This window comes from Chelonoidis abingdonii, chromosome 3, assembly GCF_003597395.2.
Source record: "Chelonoidis abingdonii isolate Lonesome George chromosome 3, CheloAbing_2.0, whole genome shotgun sequence".
Classification (NCBI taxonomy): domain Eukaryota; kingdom Metazoa; phylum Chordata; order Testudines; family Testudinidae; genus Chelonoidis; species Chelonoidis abingdonii.
The window spans coordinates 95,591,669-95,601,477 of record NC_133771.1 but is presented as its reverse complement, the minus strand read 5'-3'; positions in this window follow the sequence as shown (position 1 = coordinate 95,601,477).

Below are 9,809 nucleotides of genomic sequence, written 5' to 3'. Positions count from 1 at the left end.
AAATTTTCCTTTGTAGAAGTGGCAGACTGAGTAATGAACTAACACTGGTTAGGCTTCTGATCAGGGCAAGACTGTACAGGCCGTGGGGTCCTAGGCTGGGGAACTGAGGGAATTGGGTGGAGCCTCTCTAGTGTCAGTTGATGAGTGGCTAGGAGAAGCACTCATGCCCCTGACTGTGAATGTTTGTGTGAGTGTGGGACCTGGAGAGGTTTGCAGCTTGTCATAGCATCACAGTGTGAGAGGGAGCCCAGGTTGGTAAGCCAGAGGGCTCAGTAGTACCCCCAGTTCCAGGGTACCACAAGCTGTTTCAAGGGCTCTGGCCTTCAGACAGACAGCAGACAAACACAGGCCTCTTGGTCTGGGGTGGGATGACCCCGGGGTGTTGGGCGGAGAACAGGCCCACCATACTCCAGGGCCTAGCAATGGCAGATGGTTCCACCCCTGGGTCAGTGGAGATCTCACTGAAACATGCTTACGCTATTGTCTGGTGTCCCTGGGCTACTTCTTACAATTCTTTTGGAATGTACCTCTGTTTCCTGGGATTCCTCCATCTCCCCGAGGTACATCGCCAGTGGCAATTCCAGTAGCTCCTCCAGGTACTGGTCAGTCAGCAGTACCAGCACCTCCTCTGAGTCCTCAACGTGGCAGAGCTCTGTCTCAGAGGCAGGGCTCAGCAGCAGGTGAGACATACCTGCTTCCTCTCTGGCTTCCCACAACTTAGCTGCAGGGCCCTCCTTTTAAACTTCCCTCTCCACCTCTCTGCTTCCAGCAGGGGGCATTGCTTGCCTGGCTTACTAGGGAGTGGAGAGTGGTTCTTCCCCTTCAGCCTCAGAGGGAGGCCACACCCCCTTGCTACAGATGGTTACAGAAGACCTCATGCACATTCCCAATAAATCCAGCAGCACAACTGGGTATTGAAAGAGGACTTTAGTGTTGATTATTAACAGCAACAAGGAGGACATCAGTGAATTGAAAATCTGTCCACTGAGGCACATAGTAGGGTAGTTGTAGTGATGAATGGCAAAGCAGTGACAATGTGTTACTCCCCAAACCAGCAAAGAAAGCACAAGCACTATTGGAAGGGAGTTTAAAAAGCCAAAATATAGCAGACTCCTGTAGTTAAACAGAACAATCATCATACTATTTAGCATTTCCTATAGTGCTTTACTAATTAATTCATTGTCACGATCCATATGATGTGGCTAAGTATTGTCCCATTTTAACAACTGAGGTCAGTAGGACCTGATTAGAGAGGTAAAGAAAAATTAATAGGGCTGATTTCACAATTCCCAGAGGCTTCACAAGAGTTACAGAAGCTTTGTGTGACGATCTGGGAAAACGTCTATTTCTTATGAACATTGTGTGTGAGTCTCTTGTGTGACTCTCCCTATTCTGTTGTGTATTGCTGTCTGACTGAACGCATAGAGTTAAATCAACAGAGGCTGTAAAGGTATTGATACAGAACCAAGCAGGAAAGGTAAAACAGTAACAGATAAGACAGCCTTTCAGGTACCAGTTTCAAGGGAGTTAAGATAACAGTGGTTTGGTTGTCAACTGGGGGGAGAAGTAATCTAGTGACTACATCCAGGCTGTGATGTTTTATTCTTCCCAAGGCTAAGTCTGGAATCAAAGGAAACCCTAAAACATCACAGGACCCTGAACAGTTAAAGAAGTGCCTCTGGCAGAAGGGTGGGGAAAAGTGGTCAGAGAAGCTAATCAGGATGTGTCAGTGGAGAAGCTGACTGACTGAGACACAGAGTATGTCTGCAATCAGAGGTGTGTTTGCAGCTCAGGTAGGCATTGTGATACTATACCCCATATTCGTCAGTGATACGATTATGGCATAATTACGATCATAGATTCATAAGACTGGAAGGGACCTTGAGAGGTCATCTAGTCCAGTCCCCTGCACTCAAGCCAGGACTAAGTATTTTCTAGACCATTCATGACAGGTGTTTGTCTAACCTGCTCTTAAAAGTTTCCAATGATGGAGATTCCACAACCTCCCTTAGCAATTTATTCCAGTGCTTAACTATCCTGATATTCAGGAAGTTTTTCCTACATCTGACCTAAACCTCCCTTGTTGCAATTTAAGCCCATTGCTTCTTGTCCTATTCTCAGAGGTTAAGAACAATTTTTTTCCCTCTCCTTGTAGCAATCTTTTACGTACTTGAAAACCGTTATGTCCCCTCTCAGTCTTCTCTTTTCCAGACTAAACAAACCCATTTTTTCTTCCAGTCTTCCTTCACAGGTCATGTTTTCTAGACCTTTAATCATTTTTTGTTGCTCTCTCTGGACTCTCTCCAATTTGTCCACGTCCTTCCTGAAATGTGACGCCCAGAACTGGACACAATACTCCAGTTGAGGCCTAATCAGCACAAACTAGAGTAGAAGAAGAATTACTTCTCATGTCTTGCTTACCACATTCCTGCTAATACATCCCATAATGATATTTGCTCTTTTTGCAACAGCGTTACATTGACGACTCATATTTAGCTTGTAGTCCACTAAGACCCCCAGATCTCTTTCCACAGTACTCCTTCCTAGGCAGTTATTTCCCATTGTGTATGTGTGCAACTGATTGTTCCTTCCTAAATGGAGTACTTTGCATTTGTCCTCATTAAATTTCATCCTATTTACTTCAGACCATTTCTCCAGTTTGTCCAGATGATTTTGAATTTTAATCCTATCCTTCAAGCACTTGCAACCCCTCCCAGCTTGGTATCATCTTCAAACTTTATTAGTGTATTCACTATGCCATTATCTAAATAATCGATGAAGAACCAGACCCAGAACTGATCCCTGCAGGACCCCACTTGTTATGTCCTTTCACCATGACTCTGAACCACTGATAACTATTCTCTGGGAATGGTTTTCCAACCAGTTTTTCACGCACCTTATAGTAGCTCCATCTAAGTTGCATTTCCCTACTTTATTTACGAGAAGGTCATGTGAGACAGTATCAAAAGCTTACTAATGTCAAGATATACCACGTCTACCACGTCCCCGCACCCTTCCACAAGTCTTGTTACCCTGTGAAAGAAAGCTACCAGGTTCGTTTGACATCATTTGTTCTTGACAAATTCATGTTGACTGTTACTTGAGATGGTCGAGTTCAGGATCCTGACAAAAGGAAGAAAGGAGACTTCAGAAACGCAGACTTTGACTTCCTCCAGGAACTGATGGGCAGGATCCCCTGGCCGAACAACATGAGGGCAAAGGAGTCCAGGAGAGCTGGTTGTATTTTAAAGAATCCTTATTGAGTTGCAGGAACAAACCATCCTGATGTGTAGAAAGAATAGTAAATATGGCAGGCCACCAGTTTGGCTTAACAGTGAAATCCTTGCTGATCGTAAACACAAAAAAGAAGCTTTCACGAAGTGGAAGCTTGGACAAATGACCAGGGAGGAGTATAAAAATATTGCTCAGGCATGTAGGAGTGAAGTCAGGCGGCCCAAATCACAACAGGAGTTGCAGCTAGCAAGGGATGTTGAGAGTAACAAGAAGGGTTTCTACAGGTATGTTAGCAACAAGAAGGTGGTCAGGGAAAGTGTGGGCCCCTTACTGAATGGGGGAGGCAACCTAATGACAGAGGATGTGGAAGAAAACTAATGTACTCAATGCTTTTTTGCCCCCGTCTTCACGAACCAGGTCAGCTCTCAGATTACTGCACTGGGCAGCACAGTATGGAGATGAAGTGACCAGCCCTCTGTGAAGAAAGAAGTGGTTCAGGACTATTTAGAAAAGCTGGATGAGCACAAGTCCATGGGGCCGGATGTGCTGAATCCAAGGGTGCCAAAGGAGTGGGTGGATGTGATTGCAGAGCCATTGGCCATTATCTTTGAAAACTCATGGCGATCGGGGGAGGTCCCGGATGACTGGAAAAAGGCTAATGTAGTGCCCATCTTTAAAAAAGGGAAGAGGAAGGAGGAATCTGGGGAACTACAGGCCAGTCAGCCTCACCTCAGTCCCTGGAAAAATCATGGAGCAGGTCCTCAAGGAATCAATTCTGAAGCACTTGGAGGAGAGGAAAAGTGATCAGGAACAGTCAGCATGGATTCACCAAGGGCAAGTCATGCCTGACTAACCTAATTGCCTTCTATGAGGAGATAACTGGCTCTGTGGATGAGGGGAAAGCAGTGGATGTGTTATTCCTTGACTTTAGCAAAGCTTTTGATATGGTCTCCCACAGTATTCTTGCCAGCAAGTTAAAGAAGTATGGGCTGGATGAATGGACTATAAGGTGGATAGAAAGCTGGCTAGATCATTCAGGCTCAATGGGTAGTGATCAATGGCTCCATGTCTAGTTGGCAGCTGGTATCAAGCGGAGTGCCCCAAGGGTCGGTCCTGGGCCAGTTTTGTTCAATATCTTCATTAATGATCTGGAGGATGGGATGGATTGCACCCTCAGCAAGTTTGCAGATGACACTAAACTGGGGAGTGGTAGATATGCTGGAGGGTAGGGATAGGATACAGAGGGACCTAGACAAATTAGAGGATTGGGCCAAAGAAATCTGATGAGGTTCACAAAGACAAGTGTAGAGTCCTGCACTTAGGATGGAAGAATCCCATGCACTGATACAGACTAGGGACCAAGTGGCTAGGCAGCAGTTCTGCAGAAAAGGACCTGGTGGTTACAGTGAACAAGAAGCTGGATATGAGTCAGTGTGCCCTTGATGCCAAGAAGGCTAACACCATTTTGGGCTGTATAAGTAGGAGCATTGCCAGCAGATAGAGGGATGTGATCATTCCCCTCTATTTGGCATTAGTGAGGCCTCATCTGCAGTAATGTGTTCAGTTCAGGGCCCCACACTACAACAAGGATGTGAAAAAAATTGGCAAGAGTCCAGTGTAGGACAACAAAAATTATTAGGGGGCTGGAGCACATGACTTATGAGGAGAGGCTGAGGGAACTGGGATTAATTAGTCTGCAGAAGAGAAGAATGAGGGAGGATTTGAAAGCTGCTTTCAACTACCTGAAAGATGGTTCCAAAGAGGATGGATTTAGACTGTTCTCAGTGGTAGCAGATGACAGAAGGAGCAATAGTCTCAAGCTGCAGTGTGGGAGGTTTAGGTTGGATATTAGGAACAGCTTTTTCACAAGGAGGGTGGTGATGCACTGGAATGAGTTACTTAGGGAGATGGTAGAATCTCCTTCCTTAAGAGTCTTTAAGATCAGGCCTGATAAAGCCCTGGCTGGGATGATTTAGTTGGGGATTGGTCCTGCTTCAAGCAGCAGGTTGGACTAGATGACCTCCTGAGGTCCCTTCCTACCCTGATACTCTGATTCTACTTATCACCTTATCTTCTAGATGTTTTCAAATTGATTGCTTAATTATTTCTTCCATTATCTTTCCCGGGCACAGAAATTAAGCTGACTAGTCTGTAATTCCCTTCTTTCCCTTTTTATAGATGGGCACTATATTTGCACTTTTCCAGTCTTCTGAAATCTTTCCTGTCTTTCATGACTTTTCAAACATAATTGCTAATAGCTCTGATATCTCCCCAGTCAGCTCCTTGAGTATTACATTCGCAGTGTTAAGTGACCACCTGCATTTCATCAGGCCCTGGTGACTTCAAGACATCTAAGTAATTTTAACTTCTTTTTTCTCTATTTTAGTCTCTTCTGATCCTTCCTCATTTTCACTGGTATTCACTATGTTAGATGTCCAATCACCGCCAACCTTGATGATAACCGAAACAAAGAAGCCATTAAGCACCTCTGCCATTTCCATATTTTCTGTTATTGTTTTTCCCTCTTCACTGAGTAATGGTCAATTTCTTATAAGATGGGTAATGTAATGTATCATTGGAAATTATGATTTGCTGAATGATTATCCTATTTGTGTGCATGTATCATTTTTGTATCTGAAGTTATGAACATTGACTCTGAACTCCATTTTATTACCCGTATTTTTCCACAAACTGGCTGGGAACTGAGTTTGGAACAAAGGGTTCCTGCCATATGGAAAAGCTACATAAGGTGGGATGTGACATCATCTAGGGGCCTCACTCCCCCACAAGAGAATTCCTGTAAATACCTGAGGAACAAAAGACTGAACTAGCAGAAATGCTGGTCCCAGACTAAAGGGATTTCTAGCCTGTGTATGTAAACCTGCCGGACTACCTGTATCATCAACCAGGATGAGAAATTGCTAATTTATATCCAATCTTTCTAGTATTTTAGGTTTAGTTTGCAGTTTTGTTTATTTACTAGGTAAATCTGCTTTGATCTGTTTGCGATCACTTATAATCACTTAAAAATCTATCTTTTGTAATTAATAAACTTGTTTTTTGCTTTATCTACATCAGTGTGCCTTTAAGTGACGTGTCTGGGAAAAATCTCAACTTGGTTAACACAAGTTTGTTGCATATTCCTCTTCACATTGAGGGAGAGGCAAACTGGGTAATAAATTCATACTGGTCAGGGCTTCCATCAGGGCAGGTGTCAAGGTATTATTCTCACTTTGAACTTTAGCATCCAAAAAATGGGGACCTCCATGTACCCTTCTAAGCTTAATTCCTAGCTTAGATTTGATAGCGCTGCCACCAACCAAAAATATAGTGTTTTAGTACACTTCCTGTTCTCCCAAAATCTTCCCTGGGGGACCCAAGACCCAAACCCCTTGGGTCTTAAAACAAACAGAAATAAACATTCCCCCTCCTTTTCCTCCTCCCAGACTTTCCCCTCCCTGGGGTACCCTGGGAGATCACTGTGATCCAAACTCCTTGAATCCTAAAACAGAGAGGAATTAACCTTTCCCCCCTCCTTTTTTCCCCCACCAATCCCTGGTGAGTTCAGACCCCATCCCCTTGGGTCTTACACAAGGAAAAAAAAATCAATCAGGTTCTTAAAAAGGAAAGCTTTTAATTAAAGAAAGAAAAAAATAAAAATTATCTCTGTAAAATCAGGATGGAAAATGTTTACAAGGTCTTCAGCTTATATAGACTAGAGGGACTCCTCCCCCCTAGCCTAAGTTACAAGTTAAGCAAACAGAGGTAAAATATCCTTCCAGCAAAATACACATTTGCAAATAAAGAAAACAAACAAAAGACTAATCCGCCTTCTAGCTAGTACTTACTATTTTGAACATGAGAGACTGTTTCAGAAAGATTGGAGAAACCTGGTTGCACATCTGGCCCCTCTTAGTCCCAAGAGAGAAAGAAACACACAACAAACAGCACAAAACAGATTCCCTCCACCAAGATTTGAAAGTATCTTGTCCCCCGATTGGTCCTTTGGTCAGGTGTCAGCCAGGTTCACTGAGCTTGTTAACCCTTTACAGGTAAAAGAGACATTAACCCTTAACTATCTATCTGTTTATGATAGCAGGACTGTATAGCTCTAGGGTCTTAGGCTGGGGATTCTTTTGGCTGTAGCCTCTCTATTGTTGGTTCATGCAGTAGCTGGCTGCTGCATGCAACTGCAGCTGAGCGTGTGAATGCTGGTGGGAGTGTAGGACTAGGAACAGTCTATAGCTTGACACAGCAGCACAGTACTGAGAGGGAGCCCAGGCTGGTGAGTCAGAGGCCTCAGTAGTACTGCAGTTCCAGACTCCACGCCAACGGTGACAACACATCACAGGCATACCCACACTAGCTTTTATCTACCTAGGATAGCTACAAATAGCAATGAAAATGCAGTGGCACAGGCTGTTCAAGCATGCTAGTGACCCTGGGGACCTACTCATGTTCCTAGCATGCAGTGGGGTCCATGCAGCTATTTTTAGCTGTGCTAGTTATATTGAAAATAGCAGGGGTATGCCAAAATACGCTGCAATCACACCTCCGATTACAGTGTGGAGACACTGTAAGACAGAGGGAGAAGGCTGCAAGCAGCATAGGCTGGTTCTCCCAACTCAGAGATGGAGAAATAAGCCAGACCACCTGAGCTTTGGCTATACTGGTTACAATTAGGTAAGGGAACACGCATGTAGGTCTCTTATTTTAAATTCACTTCTCTCAGCACTGTGCATCTTTGGGGCAAAATATATCATGCTGTGTCTCAAAGAAGCTGTCTGTTTCACTGCAAATGTTGTTGTCATCGCTTCCAAAGGAAAACCCTGATTGGGTCCAACTCCATCTGGACCTGCTGAATTTGTCATGGTTGATAGCCAGGGGCTGTTACCTAGAGACCCAGTTAAAGTGTTTGGATCAGTTTCTCACCCCAAGAAAGAAGTGGAAGCAGATTTCTGCCACTTGAAAGGGGGAGGTGCACTTGGGAAACCAGGATAGGATCTCACCTGGGTCAGCCTAATTACTGACTCACCCTTAGCACGTCTGAAAAAATCAAGCCCTCGTATGACTTGCCCAAAGTCACGTGGCAGGTCTGGGAACTGAAGACTAGTTATTTGAGTCCCAGTACACATCACCATCCTTCATCTTCTGGGGCTGATGGATAATCTTTCAATTTTTAATAAAAGCGGCAATTTGGCAGTTAGTATGTTACTTACACCAAATAAGTAATTAAGTCACTAATACTCAGTAGCAACGCTAGCTGAATTGAATAATCCCTTCTTCTCTCAGCATACCATTACCCACACAGTAAACAATCACTAAACATTTTACAGTGTTAAGTGACCTCTGATTGTGTCTGTATGACACTACTACTATACCTACCCTGCAGCATGTCACTTTATTCATTCTAGTGTGGTTTATTTTATTGCAGGATTTCTCTAGCAAGATCTTTTCATGATGGATCTGTTTAATCTGTATTAGACACTGTTCACTTAACTAAAGTTTTGGGGCCAAGTGTACCCGTGATGCAACTAGGCTGACTCCAGTAGAGTGATCCGAGGAGTTAATTTAGCTGTGTACAATCAGAAGTAACTTTTCCTGCACATTTCCTTAAACCCATAGTACATTTTCACATCATTCATAATAAGTCAGTAATTTCAGTTTCTCTCATTTGTGTTCAGAGAGTTCACCTGTATGTGGAAGCATACATTTTGGGTTTGGACACTTTCATTAGTTTTAGGAAATATCAGCAGTAATTACAGTGGAATCTGGGAGCCAGTTAATTGGACTTAAACATTCTGATCATGAATCTAAACCCAACCTGGTTTTGAACCATGCCTGGGTAGAATCTCTGGTACACTAGAAAGTAAGGAAACATCAGCTAAATTCATGATTTCTGCCTCCCTCATTCTGAGTTGTCTCAAAGGTTGCACAATTTATAATGAGGTGTGTGAAATGACCCACAACTATAATCTTGTTGTGCTTTCATGCCTTTCTCATCTCATCACATATTTCACTCTCCTATCTCTTTTGCCCGGGAAGCCTATATCCTATGCATCCCTATCATCTTTGTCAAGCCTCTTATGCAGTTGACTACCAACTAGTTCATTACAGAAATTTTAGAATTAAGCAATTTATTTTCTTTCATTTATTTTCTCCATGTAATGCAAAGCCACGGACACTTCACAACCCTAAATCCCTGGCCTATTCTTCATAGGTATGATTTCTTTTCCTATTCTGGATCCTACTCCATCCTCAGAAACTGGGTCTGTGAAACTTATCATCCTGAAAAACATTTTCCATGTCTGACCACAAACATCACAAACTCCTTTTCAGTGAGATCACACTATTCTGCACAGGGCTGGCTTGAGGAATTTGCAGAAGATTCTTTGTGATGCATCCCAAATTAACAGACTCATTGATAAATGTGTATTGCGGGTTGGGAAGAGGGTATCTTTAGCTCCTCTTTTCCCTCCAGCTTCCTGATGCAAAAGAGAAGTCCAAGTAATCATAAATTTTGCCTAGTTGCCAAATTTGTTCAATTTGTTCAATTAATTTGTTCAAACAAGCTG